The sequence below is a fragment of the Acinonyx jubatus genome, chromosome D2, assembly GCF_027475565.1.
Source record: "Acinonyx jubatus isolate Ajub_Pintada_27869175 chromosome D2, VMU_Ajub_asm_v1.0, whole genome shotgun sequence".
Classification (NCBI taxonomy): Eukaryota; Metazoa; Chordata; class Mammalia; order Carnivora; family Felidae; genus Acinonyx; species Acinonyx jubatus.
The window spans coordinates 66,036,863-66,056,127 of NC_069393.1; positions in this window are offsets into that span (position 1 = coordinate 66,036,863).

The window sequence follows — 19,265 nt, forward strand, 5'->3', positions numbered from 1 at the left end:
CATACGGGACATAATCTGTATGACCGTGGGTGTATGTACCAGCCTGACAACATCAAACAAACAAACAAACCCATCTTCTCCTCCTTCCTTGCATCTCAGAGTCAAAGGGTGAGATCTTTCTTCTGCCCGAGGCAAACCCCTCCAGCTGGGCTGAGCTGGGCTCATTTCTCCTCAACTTCCCTCTGTCATTAACCCCTCATCCCTGCAGCTCCAGCCTTGCTTCCCTACATGCTCTTTCTCCCAGCCTTTGACCCTGTGTTTCTATTTGCTGCTACTCCATCCCACTGTGGTCTGGTTTTCTCTTTCATCACATCACTGAAATCACTCTTATCCATAAAGTCACCAAGGCCCTGTAACCCTCAAAAAGAGGGAGCCACTCAGCAGTTCTTGCCTCACTTGATCTTTGCAATATTTGGCACCTTCCTTGGAAAACTCCTCTTTTGGCTTCTGTGACATTGTTGTCTCTTGCATTTCCTTCCTTTGGCTGCTAGTCTGTTTTCATGGCTCTTGTTCTACCTCCCAGCTTGTGAATGCTAGTGTTCCTAATTCACCTCTGCTTCTTCTCACTCTCAACATTTACTTAACAAATATTTATTGAACCCCTACTGGATGCTAGGTGCTTTTCTCAGTGCTAGGGATTCAGCAGTGATAAGGCCTTGCCCTCATGGAGCTAACATTCCCGTGAGGGGAGACTGACAGCAATGGTTTAAAAAATAGAACTAGGGTCGCCTGGGTGGCTCAGTCGGTTAAGCGGCCGACTTCGGCTCAGGTCATGATCTCGCGGTCCGTGAGTTCGAGCCCACGTCGGGCTCTGTGCTGACAGCTCAGAGCCTGGAGCCTGTTTCAGATTCTGTGTCTCCCTCTCTCTGACCCTCCCCCGTTCATACTCTCTCTCTGTCTCAAAAATAAACGTTAAAAATTTTTAAAAAAATAATAATAATAAAAATAAAAAATAGAACTATAATATTTACATGGTGATAAATTCCATGGAGGAAAATAAAAGAAAGTAAGGAGATACATGTGCCAAAGGAAGGGACCAGTTGTATTTGTTGTATAGCGAAAGGTCAGGAGAGCCTCAATTAAAAATTGACTTTGGGGCTGACACATGAAGGGAGTAAGAATTGTGAGCCTGTGGATATTTGGTGGAAGATCATTCCATGCAGAAGGAACAGCAAGTGCAGAGGCTCTGGAGTGAGAGTGTTCCAGTTTGGGACATATTGAGTTTGAAAGGCCTATTATACATTTAAGTGGAAATGCCAAGAAGGATATAGATATAGATATAGATATAGATATAGATATAGATATAGATATAGATATATCCTTTCTAGAACATAAGCTCCATTCGAACAAGAGCTTGTAAAATAGACCAAGGTCCCACCAGCTAAAGGGAGGAAATCCAAGAGAAAATAATGTCATAAGGAAGGTGTCAAATGTTGCAAAGATTGAGTAGAGGGACTGCAGAGTGGCTCTGTCTTTAAAATTTAGAGGACCTTTCTGACTTTATGGATGATAGTCATTTCGTATATATGTGTGTGTATATATATATATATATATATATATATATATATATACGTGTGTGTGTATATACATATATACGTACATATGTATATATACACATATATATGCACATATATACATATATATACCTATGTGTATACATATATATATACATGTATATATATATATACATGTATATATATATATACATGTGTATACATATATATATATATATATATATATATATATATATATATATATAATAAAGTAGATTTGGGCAGGAGCAGGTTTGTTAGAAGTGTGAGAGAGTGAACCAAGAGTTTAATTTGGACTAGGTTAAGCGATAGTATTTTAAAGATCAACATGGAGATGTAAGTAGGTACTTGAATTTATTTAAGAAATTGTTTTGTTTTGAGAGAGGGCACAAGTAAGCAAGGGGCAGAGAGAAAGGGTGAGAGAGAATTCCACAAGTTGCAGAGAGAGAGAGAGAGATAATCGGGGCTTACCTGAAGCGGGGCTTGTGCTCACCCGAAATGGGGCTCGGGCTCACCTGATGCTGGACTTGAGCTCACCCAAAGCAGGGCTCAAACTCACAAACCGTTAAATCATGGCCTGAGCAGGGCTCGAGCCCACCCAATGTGGGGCTTGTGCTCACCCAAAGTGGGGCTTGAGCTCACCTGATGTGGGGCTCGAACTCACAAACCTTGAGATCATGACCTGAACGAAAGTCTGATGCTTAATTGACTGAGCCACGCTGCTGCCCCTATTTAAGAAATATTTGTTGAGCACCTGGAATTTCATGTCTGTTAATAGCAGAATAGTTTATATTGGATTAACCCTTTTGCAAATAAAAATTATAAACTCTGGATGAAAAAAATTACCTAAAGGCATTAAAGAGAAACCAAACTAGAAACTAGAGAAGAGTTGACACTTAGATGGCACTAGATGAGTTACTGTTTGTTTTTTTAATGGCTTTTTGCCTCAGGGCAAGCACCAGAAAATGTCATGCTGGGGCACTTAGAATATGGATAGAAACCCACAGTTTTGATTAATTTATTTGAGGAATTAGCAGACAGAGTTTAGGCTATCACCACAACTGGAAAATGGTAGTGGTAGTGGAATACCCTAGAAGGGAAAGAATTGCAGAGGAGAGGTTCCAGATTCTGTGCATTAAGTTTTCCCAAGCTCTAGCTGATCTCTGAACTACACACATGTGGGGGCAGACTTCAGTCAATCCAACAAATGACGAAAGAACTGAATGGAAATTTTAATCATAGAGGAGAAAAATTTAGTAACCAAGTTAGCACTTTAGTAAAATAAAAAATTCAAAGCTTAGCATAACAAAAACCATAGTCTCTATAATGTGCCATTTACAATGTGCAAGCACAATACAAAATTACTAGATAATCAAAAAAGCAGAAAAATGTGACCCATAATCAAGAGAAAAGACAATAGATGGAAATTGATCCTAAGATGAGCAGAAATCAGAATTAGGACACAGTTCTTTTAAACTAGCTATTATAAGGGATAAAAACTGGTGCAGCCACTCTGGAAAACAGTATGGAGGTTCCTCAAAAAATTAAAAATAAAACTACCCTATGACCCAGCAATTGCACTACCAAGTATCCAAAAAATACAGAAGTGCTGTCTCAAAGGGGTATGTTCATCCCAATATTTATAGCAGCGCTATCAACAATGGCCAAAGTATGGGAAGAGCCCAAAGTATGTCCATCGACTGATGAATGGATAAAGAAGATGTTGTATATATATACAATGGAGTATTATTCGGCAATCAAAAAGAATGAAATTGTGCCATTTTCAACAACGTGGATGTAACTAGAGTGTATTATGCTAAGTGAAATAAGTCAGTCAGAGAAAGACAAATATATGATTTCACTCATATGTGGAATTTAAGATACAAAACAGATGAACATAAGGGAAGGGAAGCAAAAATAATATAAAAACAGAGAAGAAGACAAACTATAAGAGACTCCTAAATACAGAGAACAAACAGGGTTGCTGGAGGGGTGTTGGATGAGGGGAAGGACTAAAGGGGTGAGGGGCACTAAGGAGGACACTTGTTGGGATGAGCACTGGGTATGATCAGTGCTCTTGTATGATCATTAGCACTTGGGTAGACCAGCTGGCTTAAATTGGGAGGGCAGTCTTTTTCAGTGAAATTATTTTTGGACTCTTTTCAACTGTAGGTGGTAGACTACCCTTATTTGCTTTTTATACCACTTTTTATGGAATAGTACTCATGCCCACCATTCATATTCCTGGGGCCTTTGCTTCTGAGCTAGATTTAGTAGGCCCTTTTATGAGTCTATCTAAAATGGGTTTTAGCAACTCATTTGCCAAAACAAGGTCTAAATTTCTCCAAAATATTATCTTTTGTTTGCAGTCCTTTTCAGCTCATCAGCAATTACTGATTTCAGATCCACCATGTAGGGAGATGGTTCTCTCTGAACATAGAGACCAGCTCAAACTGGGAAAGCCGGGACCCACAGAATGGTTGGACTCTCACGGCTGTACAGGTGTGAGCCACCCGTAACTTTGTAGAGAGGCCTTTGCTCCTGCCGCACCCCTACATCAGCTGCTCTTTGCTTCTGCTCACCTTCCATTTGCCAGAGCTGGCTGGGTAAAGGACTGGAAAGTGGGCAAGCCAGAACTCACCTCTGCTCTTGCTGCTTTATACCAGTCCTCTTCTCGGTGGCCTACTGTTCTCCTTCTAGGAGCTTCCAGAAAAAATTATTCTCTTACAAAGTTTATAGTATGTCCCCTACTTGAAAAATATGCACATATTTTGAGTGTTTTCATTGCTGAAGCTAATGACCAGATTAGTATTTTCTGTAGACACCTCTTGATTTACTTAGTGTTCTTGCTCTGAACCCACTTAACAGATAACAGAGGGAGGGTTCTTGAAACCTGGGAGAGGCAATATTCCTCCAGAATGTCCAACCCAAGCCACACACAGCAAGTCTGTTGCCAACTCTCTACCTCTCAGAAACTGCTTTAGGATGACAGAGATCCCTTTAAAGTTCACTAAAAAGCAATTCAGATGCAGCAGAAGTATCAACAACAAAGATATACCAAAGAAGGAAAATAAGTTGTCAAGAACAGTGAGTAATGGTAGAGTTAAAAAAAATCAATATCTTTCCACATATTTCTATGCATGGGGTGCATCCATCAAAGTGAGTGGGTGACATTTGTCCCAGCCTAGCTGAGCCAGCCAGTGCTGCATGACTCACCTTCTGTGCTATCAGCAAACCACCAAGCCTCTTGCCTGGGAGTTAACAGACTCACTAAAAGGAAACTCTATTCCGAATCTGTCATTAATTGCATCTTTAAATGTAATCCACCTGCCAGCCAATTTACAAATTTCCTCCATATTCTCCAGGTTATTTCTAACTTTCCTCCCGATCACTTTTGCAGCCTAGCTGGATTTGATTGGGTTTATCTTAGTTTGCTTTGAGGAGGAATTGATATATCTCCCGTCTCTAAGAAGATCATTGTTTCTCCCTCACAGAGGTCAGGTAGAGCAGAGAGGTGATCTCATAGGGTTTTTCCACCCAGTGATTCTGATTTTTAAAACAAATATGTGAAAGCCCCAATCATTGCCTCTTAAAATCCCCTTTGTGCTCAAAGAGGAAGCTTGGTGAATAGTTCCAGCAAAGTATCAGGAATATCTGATAGCACTGGTTCACCGAGTTTTGGAAACAAACCTCAGTTTCTCCAATTATGGGTTCAAGATGAGAAAACTTCCCTTTCTCACGTACCAACGAGGTAGCAATGCAGAGATCAGCCTGTCCTCTGACAAACATGAGACATGAATTGACACGTGTACCAGCTTTTTCCACCCCAGCTCATGCTGTGCCCTTCTGACTACATGGTTTCCCTGGGTTCTCTATTCAAGTCTTATTCAGCCTTGGAGGTCCCCCTTTCTCTCAGGAACTTTTCCCAACTTACTGGCTCAGAGGGAGCTTTTCTTCCCCTGAACTGCTCTGGCACATATGCCAAAATCTCTTATACAACATGTGGTGTAGGCTTTCCAGGGTAGGGACTGTGCTGTATTCTTATTTGTCCACTTATGGGACGGAAGTGCTTAGCTTACAGCACTGGTGTGCAATGTAGGCCGGGCATCAGAATCGCCCGTGCAGCTTTTAAGACATTACCAATGTTCAGGCCCCATAACAGACCTTCTGAATCAGAATCGCTACTTAGGTGAAATTACAGATCTTCCTCAAGTTATGGTGGCGTTACATCCCAGTAAATCCATTGTAAGTTGAAAATATCACAAGTAGAAAATGAATTTAATATACCTAACCTACAGAACATCACCGCTTAGTCTAGTCTATCTTAAACATGCTCAGAACACCTACATTAGCCTATTGTTGGGCAAAATCATCTAACACAGTGTGTTTTATAATGAAGTGTTGAATACCTCATGTCATTTATTGAATACCATACAGAAAGTGAAAAAAAGAATGGTTGTATGGGTACAGATTGATTACAAGTGTAGCAGCTGTTTATTTTCATCATCACATGGCTGATGGCATCATGAGAGATGGTATGGTATATGGCTAACCTGGGAAAAGATCAAAATTCAAAGTATGGTTTCTACAGAATGCATGTTGCTTTCACACCATTGAAAAGTTGAAAAATCATAAGTCACACCATCGTAACTTGGGGGCTGTCTGTATATAGACTCTAGATTTGCATCAAAAATCTTGTGATGGCTGCCCCCTGACCCCATCTCCAGGTCACTGGCTCCTACCGCCTTTATTTCTTACAGAACCTCCTTGTGTTCAGAGAGTCACCCTTCCTCAACATAGTTCCCTTGCTTCAGAGGAAGCCCCCATCACCTTAAGTGTGAGGTCAGGGGCTGAATAATCTGAAGCTAAATCCATGATTCAGGAATAGGCATGTGACCCAACTGTGGTCTCTGAGAGAAGCAAGAGGAGGACTGAAGACTTCTGGGAAGGGTCTTTCTCTTGTAGGAAGCTTTACTTTTTCCTGCTGTTACACTAGTTGTTACTGGCAGCCACTCTGTGCTCTTTCTCACCCGCCTCTCCCTCTCCTCCGGAGGGAACAAGTCTTAGGATGAAGCTGTGAAAAAACCTGGATCCTTGGTGGTAGATCAAGCAAACCTGAGTTCATTGAAATTTGGACTGCCACTTATGTGCACTAATAAGTGCCTCATTGTTTAAGACAGTTCTGTTACTTGTGGCTGAAATACTCTCCTAGATACTCTTGTTTTTATTCCTTCAATCCCAGGTATCACCTGGCACAATGTCCTCTTTAGTAAATGCTCAATAAGCATTTGTTGAATGAATGAATTCACAGTCATTGAGCACCTATATATGCCAAGTACTGGAGATGAAGTAGTAACTAAATAAAGTCCCAGTCATCATGGATTTTATACTCTGGTGGAAATAAAACTGCCTTTTGTGGATCAGGTTAGCAGCCTCTGTAGAGAAATAAACTTTGTTTCTGTTTGTGCAAGTAGATGGGTTCAACCAACATAAGTGGTTAGAATGGGAACACTTGTGCCAAAGGCTCACTGCTTAGGAATTCACCTGACCACCAGAGTGACTTTCTGCAGTTAAAGAAAAAGGAAATAACAAGTGGGATCATGAAGAATGCTTTGTCCCCAAGTTCATGACTCAGAGGAAAAACTACAGTGCTCTTATTACCATATCTCAGCCACAGAGCATAAGACACGTAATTGCAGAGGACCAAATGGGAGTAACAATCTGAAAGGGTTAGGAAAACTCTATTTTACTAAATAAATGGAATTCGAAGAAGGGAAAACATGACCTACTGAGTATCAGTCTGTGAGTATATGAAAGGTAATCACAAGGTAGGTGAGGATCAACTCACATCTAGCTCTTCCCTCTGTGTGATGCCCATTGCTGAAGATTAAGGGAGGAATCACCTGCTGAGGGAAATGCCTGATGTGAAGGCAGACTTTGGGTAGCAACAGGCTTGGTCAGAAGGCAAATTCAGAGGGGTGGGTAGGAAGGAGCAATCCAACAAAATGAGTTGAGGGGCAAAATCTGGAAGACTAACAGTGACGCAAGGCAAAGAGAAACATTAGACCTAGAAAGATGAGGGCCTCGTGGACCAGGGCTCAGGAACTTTGAGGCCAGAGTCAAGGACATTGACCCTCCTGTCCTGAGGTCAGGCCTTCATAGTAAACTCAGTACCAGCTGACAGGAGACTGACAAAACATGACCCCTTCCAGGGTAGGAGGTGTCACAAAGGCCTTGTGAGATAAGGTACTCAGTGTAGTGTAAATATTCAGTGAATGAATGAGCTCATCAGGCTGCCCTGTAAGATGGCAGCAGCCAGACCATTCTTCTTCCTTAAGCATTGAAAGTATAGGTTCTTCTGGAACTGGCAAAAATTTCATCTCTGTGAAACAAAAAGAATTGTGATGGACATCTTTTTCTTTTTTTTTTCCTCCCACAACTTTCATCTCTGCCCCCTGGTGATAGCACTGAAGTTTTTTGGGGGAGGCCAATCCTCCTCTTCCCCCAAACCATGGGGCCCAGGTGATGCCAATTCCCAATCACACTCTCCCATCTAGGAGTGGGTTACTTGACTAATTAGCATATTACTTTCCTCTAGACACAGTGATTGGTTCAGGGATGGGCATACAATCCAGGTTGGTCCAATGGAAGTGAATTCTGAGATCTTTGCTGGAAAGGCTGGAAGAGGCAGCTGTCTTTCTGCTGGGGCTGCTGAACTGTACAATGTAGAACCTAAGCACAGAGCTGGCAGGAGCCACTGCATGAAGAGGGCTTGCCAAGGGGAACCAATCCAAAGGAGAGCAGGGCTAAGAGAGAGGTAAGGAGAGATTGAAAGGCAATAATTCTGGCAATATAATTTTGAGTCTCTGGTACCAGCTATGCCTAAAGACAGGCCTACTCCTAGTCTTCTCTTTTACTATTGCTTAAGATAGTCTAAACTAGGTTTCTGTTACTTGCAACTTGGTGTCCTGAAATGATAAATAATGGAGACCATATTATGATGACTTGCTTTCCCATCTTCTCAGATAAATTGATGAGATCCAGCCAATCAACTTATATAGTGCTTTCTATTGCCAAATATTGTTCCAAGCACTGGGGATAAAACCATGAATACAACTGAGACCTTGCCTTTGAGGAACTTAACTTCCAGCAGGAAGAGACCACTATTAAACAAATCAACAATAAATACATAAGAAAAGTTCAGGTATAGATAGAATCAAGAATATTACATAGGATCATGAGCAGGGAAGCCAGGGAAGGTCTCTTGAAGGAGGTGGTGACATTTGAGATGAGGTCATAATAATAAGAGGCAGCCATTCAAAGACTAGGAAAGAATGCTCCCACATAAAGAAGAGTGGGGGAGCTGGGCAGTTCAGTCGGCTAAGCATCCCACTCTTGATTTCAGCTCATGTCATGATCTCACGGTTCTTGAGTTTGAGGCCCACGTCAGCTGTGCTGTCAGCACAGAGCCTGATTGGGATTCTCTGTCTTCCTCTCTCTCTGCCCCTCCCCCACTTGCTCTCTCTCAAAAATAAACATTAAAAAAAAACAGCAAATGTAAAGTCCCTGAGATATGAATAAGACTGGCCTATTCGGGAGACAGGCAGTGAGTATGGCGGGAGTGTCCTGAGTGAGGGACAAGTGAAGAAAGAAGAGACTGGACAGGTAAGCTGGGGCAGCTCCTTAACCTGAGAGTTTGGGTTTTATTCTGAATGCAGTGGGCACTCACTGGAGTGTTAAGAGGATCGAATTTACCATTGTTGGGTGAAGGTTGGACTAAAGGAACACAAGAGGGAAGGAAGAAAGGCCTATTGGGAGATAACACAGTAGTCCAGGCAAGAAATAAAGGAGGGACCCTGGACCAGGGTTGGAGTATCCAAGATGGAAATGGAGACAGGTGGTGGATTTAGGATACATTTTGGAGGCAGAGCCAATAGGATATACTGATGGGTTACAAGTGAGGTGTGAGGAAAGGGATGATGCAAGCAGAATGATCCAGTTTTAGTCCAAGCAGTTAAGTGGATGATGGTGTCATTTACAAAAAGGAGAAATCTGAATTGGGGTAGAAAAGAATCCATACTTCTGTCTTAACTGTGTGGGACATTCAAGTAGAGGTCAAGTGGGCAGTTGGTTAGCCACACCTCGAATTCAGCAGAGATGTTTAGGCTAGAGATAGTTATTTGCATGTCATAGACATATGGATGGACTGGGAGAGGACACTCAACTAAAGAGGAAAAGATTGATGATCAAAAACAGCCCTGGGCCTGCACCAATGGGAGAAGGAGCAAAGGGAAATGAGAAACGGCTGGTGAAGTAAGAAGAAAACCAGACAAACATGATGACACAGAAGCTTAGACAAGTGTTTGGAGAACAAGAGAGTTGTCATCTAGGTTGAATGCTGACACTGAGATTAAGTAAGAGGAGGACAGAGAACTGGCTATTGGCTTGGGCCAGATGACCCAGATATGGGACTGTTTAGTGGAGAGATGAGGGCAAAAGTCACATTGCACTGCAACGAAGAGAAGAGAGCCAAAGGAGAACACCAAGGTGGTAACTTAAGGCTTGTAGGGCAGACACATGGAATGTATTGATAAGCCTTTGTTAGGGAGATGCTGTCTTTAAGAGTCAAGATATTTTTACAGTTTAGTTTAAATTTACATACAGTGAAATGTATATGCCCTAAGTGATGAGGTCTTTTTATTGAGGTAAAATTCACATCACGTTTTCATCACTCCCAAGGGAGACCCCATACTCCTTAATGGTATGGGGTTTTGAAACTTTTGGTATATACTTTCTTAATATATCATTTAATATGCTCCAAGTAAACATTTATTTTTTAGGTCTGAGTAGCTAAACGCCACATAATAAAACAGCTCTTTATTGAAAGAACATGGGCCAAGCCAAAGTAATCTGTGATGTTAGAAGTCAGCATCATGATTATCTTTGGGGAGGAGAGAGTTTGTAGTGAATGGAAGGAGAACACCAGGGGGGCTTCTGAGGTGGTCTGTTTCTGGACTTGGGTGGTTGGTTCATGGATGTGTTCACTTCAAGATACTTGAATTCAAGTTGTATATTCATGATAGATATACTTCTCTGTTAGTATGCTTCAATTTAAATGTTTTAAAAAATAGCTAAGGAATCAGGAGGCCTGGGCTTCAGTTCCAATGCAGGAGGTGGGTAGCTGTGTAATCCTGTGCAAGTCACTTAACCTCTCTGGACCTCAAATTGACTCAACTGTAAATGCATTGAGCCACATGCCCTTCAAGGTTCCTTCCACCCAACATGGTTCCACATGCAGTTTCCTTGATTTGAAGTCGGGCACTTGTGTTACTGAAATCAGCCTGCAGCCCTCACTGACCTTGACAGAGGGAGAGTCAAGCCTTTTTCATGTTCTTCCTTTCAGAAACTAAGTGTTGCAGCTGATGTCTCTGTGGTATCACTTGTCACTGGCAAGGCAGCTGTGAAGTTAATGATAGTGCAAATAAAAAGCTGCTAGTAATTAGACGGCTGGATGTTCAAGCATTATTGTTATTTTTAAAAAAATCAATTAGCTGAATAAGAAAATGCCATTGAGACAAACATTTATTTTTCTCCCTAGCACAGCTCCAGCTGGGTAGGAGGATAATGTGGTCAATTCCAGAAGGGGAAAGTATGGTTCTGATATATTGGAAATTAATATATGTTTTTAGAGCCGCATAGAGGAAGATAGAGGCTTTCAGGTTTTTTCTTTTTAAGTTTTTGTAAGGGAGGAAGAAGCTTCACGTAATTACCTGTGATTTGTACCCACTACTGCTTTATTAGCAAGCCTCTAGCTCTGGCAATGACCACATCTCCATTTCCTCCTTTTAGAAGGCCTTTTGTAAGAAAAAATGCTTTTAGGACATCTGGGGTTATTGATCAGTATTCCAGTCTCTGGGATAAGACCTGGGGACTCTATGAAACAAATAAATGAAGCAACAGAAATTTTTTCCTCTACTTCTCTTGTTCATTGTTCAAATAACTGCATTTAGCCAAGCAGGTAATGTAATATGGTTGTGTTTGTTTAGAGCTTTCTTCTCTTCTGAAGACTGCCTGGGTCTGTGCCCTGCATTAACCAGGTAATTCTGGGGCCAATTGTGGAAATTTACTGTAAAAGGAGATTCTGTTAGTACCCACCTCAGGGTGTATGTGTTTGTATATGTATGCACACGTGTGCACACACACACATGAATTAGTTTGCATAACCCAAGGAAAATACTTTGCTCAGTGCCTGACATGCAACAGGCAATCAGTAAATAGTAGCTATTTTTACTCTGGGGGAAAAAGAGGTAGTTCTTATGCCTGTGGGGAAGGGGCAGGGAAGCATCAAGCAGCAGAAAGTGGATCCAACTGTTTTCTTTTTGTGTGGCCTTGTGGACTCCTGCATATAAAGGCTCTCATGAGACCCCCAGTAGGGCTTTTAGACTTCTCTGCTGATCAGTTTTTAGTCCCTGCTTGTTGCACTTTTAGAACCACAAATAGCCCTGGAGAGAGGGAGTCAGAAGATGTGACAGTTCCCCAGCAATGGATGGTGACCACACCCCCTGCCGCAGCAGCTGGTGACACAGGCCTTTAGCATAATGGAAAGCATTTGGGGATCTATTTTTCTCTGGCTGCGTAGAGGATTAGTCACCTCACTCCTCTGTGTCACAAGGAAAGGGGGGGCACAATAAATTGCCAAGGATGAGTCAAGCTTTAATAGAGCATCTCTGCTCTGACTGCTACTTCTTATGCACTCCTGAGATTCAAATGGCAAAGCAAAGTCTTAAACTCACGCTCTTTTTCTTCTTTCTTTTTGGGGAACAGTGGCAACTGGAGCTGTGCTTTTTTTCTTCTTTTCTTTTCTTTTCTTTTCTTTTCTTTTCTTTTCTTTTCTTTTCTTTTCTTTCCTTTTCTTTTCTTTCTCTCTTTCTTTCTTTTCTTTCTCTTTTTTGGAACTGTATTTTGATTGTGTTCTTTCTGGGTTAGAGAATGAAGGAAAGTAATAGTCCCAGAGCTGGCTCCTCTAGGGCCTCTGTGAGTCTTGATCATGAACCCTGGCTGGTTTGGCCACTTCAGCTCTTACCTTCTAAAATGTCCACCCCCACCCGAGCATTTCCGCCTTCCCTTCCAGGAATGGCCATGGTCAGCTGGCTCTGGATTAAAAATGAGTGTGGACAGTTTCTCCTTCCCTGACCAGTACACTGCTGTGGCTTCTTGGTGGATTTTCCCCCTATCCACTGCTAGGTTTAGCTCAGTCAAGAAGCTGCTTAATTCCCACATGAGTGTACGTGCCACTGTCTATGGCTCCGACCTCCCTATAAAGCTCTCTCCTCAGGGTGGCATGGAGTCTTTCCCCTGAGTTGTCAAGGGAGAGGGATGCTAATGAGAGAGGAGACGTGATCGGTTTTATGATCATTCAGTGTTTAAGGTAAACATCATGTGTTTGCATATATTTTCTTATCCCATGTATAAAACAGTGGAAAGATCAGAAAGAAATAGGTAGGGTCAGGTTTAGGGTACGGTGCAGGAGAAGAGAACAGACGACATTGTTGAGTTGATTAGCCAACTGGCAGGAGGCATATTTTGAACATCTCCAAAGACCGTAGGAAACAACACTGCAGAAAACATTGATTTTAACTGAACCTAGTGCGCTTGAGGTGAGCAGTTCCCAAACTTAGCCGAGCATTAGAGTCACAGGGAGCTTTCCGATGATACATGTTCTGGGCTGTGTGCCGGGGAATTCTGAGTCCCTGGTCTTGGATGAGAATCTTCATTTTAGAAGTTTTCCCAGGTGGTTTTGATGACCAGGTTTTTTAATTACTGACTTGGGCCACATTTTGAGGGCAGATAGTCACATGTTATCAACCATCAACAAGGCAGCTCAGGCTTCCTTCTAAACTTTTTGTTGTGAAATGTAACACACAAACAGAAAAGCATAGGAAATGGAAATGTGGCTCAAAGCAAACACCCAAGCATCAACATAGAACATTGCAAACAGATACGTTTTGGGTTTTTTTGTTTTGGGTTTTTGTTTTTTTTTTTGCAATATACAAAGTCTTGAAAATCTCCATGTTTATAAACCACTGGAGCTGTTCCATTTCTCCAGGATCTGAATTGCAAGCCTTGGGTTTTAGGTGTATCCCTGTTAACTCTCGAGCTTTTCTCTGACTTTTCACCCTCCATACTCTTGCACTTGGATCCTGTGATAAACCAGGCGTCAGAATGTTGTGTCACGTCACCATTAGCTCCTCTACCTGCCTGAATATGACCTTGAACAAGGTATTTCACACTGCTGGCCCTTAGATTTCCTATCTATGAAATAATAAAAACAACAGAATCTACCCCATAGGATTTTTGTGAGCATTAAATTTATTGAGCAAACTCAATATTGCCTGGCAATCTGCAATTTTCCTGTCCTATCAGACCCTGTTTTCACTTGGCTCCTCTCCAAAATGTCTCTTCCCAGAAATTATCCCTGTGTACCAGAGGCTTGTGCCATTTCCATCCATATAGAGGCACACTCTCTTATCTCTTGTTTTAAAAGGAAACAAGCAAACAAAAAACCTTCCTTGAGCCCCACATCACTCTCCTGCCATTACCTTATTTTTCTGCCTCTGTTCACGGCATTTTTGTAATTACCATCTCTACGTGTTCACTCTATGTGGTCTCTGTGCTCTGCAGTTGGGGCTTCTGTTGTCCCTAAGCCACCGAGACCACACCTGTCAAGACAACCGAGAGTGTCTGCTTTGCCCCAGTCCAGCAATTACCGCTGTGTTCTGAACTTGGTTGGTCTTTCAGCAGCGTTTGACAGAGTCGACCATGCTGAGGGTTGGAGAGAGAAGCTTCCAAGTAGAGGGAACTGCAAGCCCAGAGGCTCTCAGAGGGGGAAAAGCTTAGTGGGCTCAAGAAATAAACAAAGGCTGGTGTGACTGGAGCCCAGAGAGGGAGGAGTATGAGCTGAGAAGGCAAAGTCTTCTTCGCCAAAGCATATGGCCCCTTGTCAACTGCAGTGAAGCTTCCGCATGGCACTTGGCACAGAGCAGGTGCTCAGTGTTAGCTATTATCACTGTTATTATTAAGATCTTCACAGTGCCGAGTGTGAGAAAGAGGGGGAGGTAGCTGGATAGGGAGGGAAATTAAAAGTCGCAGGTCTTGAAGAGCTTACAGCCTATTGAGCGTCTAGATTATACCCGTCACATAGGTAACTGAATGAGAGCCCACAAACCGATTTCTTAATGGTATATTTGTTGTCATCACCCCTCCCTCTACCCCCCCCCCCACTTTCTTGGTGAATTGCATCCCATTCTGTGATTCTTTCTGGATAATTAAGGATTAGCTTTTCACTTGAAAGGGAGAAGTGGGCTGTAAGTCCCACTGAAGAAAGAGATGACTAAGAAGCTTCCAACCATGAGATTACCATGTGGGCTGAGGACAGACACTGGCCCTGTGTCCTCCATGCTTTTCCAGACTACTGAAAGTAATCCCCTCCAAATAAATAATAGCTGCTCTGTTGTTTCATTTGGGCCAAGTTGCAAATTACACAAAAGAAATCAGTCTCTGGAAGCAGCCCTTTGGTTTTATGATGCGATACATGTGACCTAAAGCAGGTGTATTTTTCTCCTCCTGGTGTCCTTGCCACACACCTTCCTACTGTGGGCATACCTGCAGGCATGCACACACACACTCAACACGCATTCAACATATAAACACACTTATACACCATACTCAACTCACCCCCAGATATTTAATACATACACTCAACACAAACACATCTTTTTCACATCTAAATTTAATTTGCTTTCATTTCCAAACTCTGACGCTAGCAGAGTTCTTCCTCAAAATGATAAACCCCTAGAACATTCTTGGTAATGGCATGTAAATGAGTTAGATCACTATGTTCCCTGTTTTTGATTCTGGTAGACCATTCATATGGCAAGAAATATGCTAGGGAAGAATGTATTCCATTCTTAATCCGATTGTTTTGAGACTTTTGTGCTTGAGGACATTTTGTCATTATATTGGTTTTTTTGTGTTCCTCTTTGTCATGTCTGGAAGTTCAATATTCTTTTCTGTCACATGCCATTTCCAGCATCCCTAGCCTGTGAGATGTCTTTATCCTCTCCATCTTAGATTTGAAAGCATCTGTTGAGTGTCTGAATGTGTCTGGCTCAATATAGGTGCCTCACTTGAAGAAAACCTAATAAGGAGTATTAAAAGTCAAAGTATTTTTCTTATTTTTTAAAAATTTTCCTCTACATTAATAATCAGACTTTATTTCAGAACCTATCAATCTGCCACTGATGGAAATGGGGAAAAAATTGTTCCATCACCCACAGATAGTTTGAGGAACAATTAAATAAACAACACTGAAGCCAAGAAATTCTATTCATGAAAAGACACACAAAGGATGAAAAAACAAGCCACATGATGGGGGGGCTGGGGGGGCGGGAGGGATGTTTGCAGCCTACTAATGGTTAAGGGAGCTTTAAGAATCAATTCAAATAAAAATGGGCCAAGAAATGAATACATTACATGAGAAATCCTAATGCCTGGTGAACAACTGAGGTGTGCCCCCACCTCACTATCAGCAGGGAAATGAATATTAAAACCACAGCAAAAGCCACAGATTATTAATAGAGATTAAAATTTCTGATTGACAGAAAGAAGTGTCATAATCCCAAATGTTGGTGAGGACACCGAGCATCAGGGGCTTTCTGGTGCGAAGACAAACTCCTCAGAGCCTTGCCTTTGGAACACTGACAGCATCCTCTGAAGCTGAACATAAAAAGCTTGACCCATGAACAGCAATTCTACTCCAAGCCCCAGTCCTAGGAACTGAAAACATGGTACAAACCCAATGAAGAAAGCAGCATGATTTGTGATGGTTGTAAAGTGAAAATAAGCCAGATGACCGCCAATAGTGGACTGGATAAACAGATGGTGTGCCATTCACACTATGGAATAGTTGACAGCAGCAAAGACCATTGAGCCACAGCTTCTGACAATGACATTGATGAGGCTCACAGACTGTACCATCCATCCATTCGGACATAAGACACTACAGGGTCAGACTCTCCTGTAAATTCAGTAGCTTCCTAGTGCTGGAGTTAGTCCTGTCTGCAGAGCCCATGCCTACTTGATTCCCAGACATCTTGGGGGTGAGAGAGGGTCCCTGAAAGGGTCTTGGATGAGAGGAGTCCTGCACTCCCCTGGGCATTGCTGTGATTGTTCTTGTTGCTGCTGTTGAGAACATTTGGCCTGCTGGTTCTTGAATCATCATAGGTGCTTGTTCGGTTGATTCATACGTCCCTCCTGCTCCTCATAGGCTGAGTACCTGCCCCTCTCAAAGTGTTTCCCTGGCTCCTGGTCCCTGCTGTGGACCCTGTGTTCCTGGTGCCACCTCCTCGGGGGTCTGGGGAAGGCACAAGGCCCATGAAATGCCTAGGTTCTTACAGCCTTCACTCCTCTGTTCCTGCCCCTTGAGCTTGGTACACTTTTTTAAAGATTTTTATTTTTAAGTAATCTCTATACCCAGCATGGTGCTCGAAGCCAGAACCCTGAGAACGCATGCTCCACCAACTGAGTCAGCCAGGTGCCTCGAGCTTGGTGTATTTTTCATTGTTTTTTCTCACATGGGGTTTCAAGCCATATACCCATTGTGCAAAATAAGGTTAATCCCAGAAGCATTAGAGAATGAGGCCATCCTGGCCCTGGCCTCCGCAGACATAGCCCAGATCGATGACTGGGTAGAAAACACGTAATGAAAATGTTAAGACATTGAGAGAATGCAGAGAACCAGGGATCTGCCTTCTCCTCCAGAAGACAAGCAGTCACCTCGTTTCCTTCCCAGCTGTAGGCTCCTACAATGCCACTCCTTAACCACATCTTCCAGCACCCCCAAAATCAACTCCCTCTCAGCAATTTTTTAAAACCTCAAACATGGCATACTACACACAAAGTTGGCCTTGTCACCTGTATTTTTTTGGCAATTGGACATTTAGGTCTGCCTTGTCAAAGGTTTCTTACTACTCATGATATAGAGGTGCTAATGGCTGGACACTTGGGATTTGTCTATTATGAGACTGCGGTGAAAAAGAACCTCCTGTTTAATCACCCTTCCCAAGACTGGGTTTCCTTGGGTAGTTATTAAAATGTTTAACTTTTTCTTTCAAGAAAAGAGGATGTGGGCAGAGAGGATCTTCTGTGGGCCTACGGGGAAATCGGGGCTCTTCTTTGTACTAGCAGATCATCTTGGCGGAGAGGCTTAGTATATGGAGGTGATGTGGGAAAATTCCCATAAGGATGGCCTGGATGAAATGCAATAACACATTGGTCAAGATGCTTCAAGAAGTTGAAAGCATTATACAGCAACAATAAAATGTGACTATAAAGTAATGGGACAGATTTCACTGGAATCATATACTGGAACCAGCCATATTGCTTTATGTTTGGACAGATGATACCCAGAAGACTGAGAAGACCTGATTCAGACAGACTCCAGGAAAAACTGAAAATGTACTGTATCGTGTAGAAGTCTGTGGGGTAGGCTGGCTTCAGGCACTATGAGATTCAAATGCTCAAGCGATGTCACAAGGATAGGATTTCTTTTCCTGGCTCTGCCTTCTGACATATTGGCTCTCATAAGTCTTCTTGTTGTGGAGACAAGATGGCCATGGCAGCTTACGCCTCCTGTCCTTTCAGGTTTTGGTACAGCAGGAAAGGGAAAGAATCTTCCTCTCTCGTCGCTGAAACCTGTCCCAAATTGAGTCTTCTTGACCCTAACTGGCCAGTCTTTGGTCAGGTGGCCATCCCTGAACCAGCCAGAGAATGTGATTCTCTGGTTGTCTCAGCCCAGATCTAACAATTTGGGGGGACTTAAGACAAAGTCAACTCCACTAGAATCCTATGGACTGAGAAAAAGTAAATCTCTGAACATAAACTCAATGCTATTCTGGCATTAAGTGAAATGAACATTGAGCCATCAAGAAGCCACAAATTTTCACTGCATTTAGCGACTTGCTGTTCATGAACCTGTCATTTCAAAATTCTGGCTCAGCTGAGTTTCCTTCAGGAAATGTCTCTGCATTTTGTTTTAGAAACAAGCAATTAGATGCATGTGTGTGGCGAGAGAAATGTTTGCATATTGAAATGGCCTTTAAAAGTGTTTCTCTTTCAGTGAGATAGCTCTTCCTCCTGTCTTGTAAAGAGGTTTGCCTCACAAAGGTCTAGCAACATTAAAGTAGTTCTTAATCAGAATTGTAGGGAAAGCAAACACAAAGGCATCTTCCCTCTGCACACCTGAGAAGAGATTAAATGAAGAAAAAAAACCCAATACGTGCAAGGTCATTGAAATCAGAGCAAAGAAGGGGAAAACCAATCATTGTGGGGGGTTTTTGATCAAACGTGATTACATTTAAAATAAGCTCAGCCATGCTTCTCCTGTCACAAAGGGGAAGTGGAGGAGGTTGCCAAATAAGCTCCCTGCCTTCAAGTTTTGAAAGAGCCAATTATGAGATACAAATGACCCAAAATTGGGCTAGGAAATTAATGCTAGAATAACTGATAAGTGTGTAAGTTCTCTGGTCTTATCTTCTCAGGCGATACATCTGCTACAACAACTCCTTTCTGCATCATCTGTTTTTTTTCCCTTCTCTACCTCACCCTCAAATTTTCATGCCATAGCTTGCCAGTCTCACGAAGCCCAGGGGAACCCAGTAGGGCTTGTAACCCATA